At 32.4% G+C, this 339-nt stretch overlaps 1 protein-coding gene and 1 long non-coding RNA gene across 7 annotated transcripts in view; one reads left to right on the top strand and one right to left on the bottom strand.

The window, feature by feature from the left end:
* Positions 1-339, top strand: part of LOC109836796 (SWR1 complex subunit 2) — a 24447-nt gene that overhangs the window by 18598 nt on the left and 5510 nt on the right. The gene's annotated exons all lie outside the window — the stretch shown is intronic.
* Positions 1-339, bottom strand: part of LOC109836798 — a 16758-nt gene that overhangs the window by 12079 nt on the left and 4340 nt on the right. The gene's annotated exons all lie outside the window — the stretch shown is intronic.

A 339-nucleotide genomic window follows, 5' to 3' on the forward strand; every position in this document is an offset into this window, starting at 1 on the left:
GAGGGGGATTTCCTCCTTGACAATGATGTGGCACAATCCCCACCATGTGAAACAGAGAGAATAAAGTAGGAGAGAATTTTACATGGTGAGGATTGTGCCGCATCATTGTCAAAGAGGAAAATCCCCTCCTTGTCAATGATACCCATTAATCTATCTATCTACTTATCTATATATATATTATTTATTAGATAAGTCAAAAAAATCATGATATACATGTACTGGTTGCATGATTTACATCAATTCTTCTATCATCATTCTTGGTTTTCATCTTGTCTTCACATCTTTAAAAGATCATCAACATATAAACATGAATATACAATTAGTTCCTTGTTTATAAAT

This window comes from Asparagus officinalis, chromosome 4, assembly GCF_001876935.1.
Source record: "Asparagus officinalis chromosome 4, Aspof.V1, whole genome shotgun sequence".
Classification (NCBI taxonomy): domain Eukaryota; kingdom Viridiplantae; phylum Streptophyta; class Magnoliopsida; order Asparagales; family Asparagaceae; genus Asparagus; species Asparagus officinalis.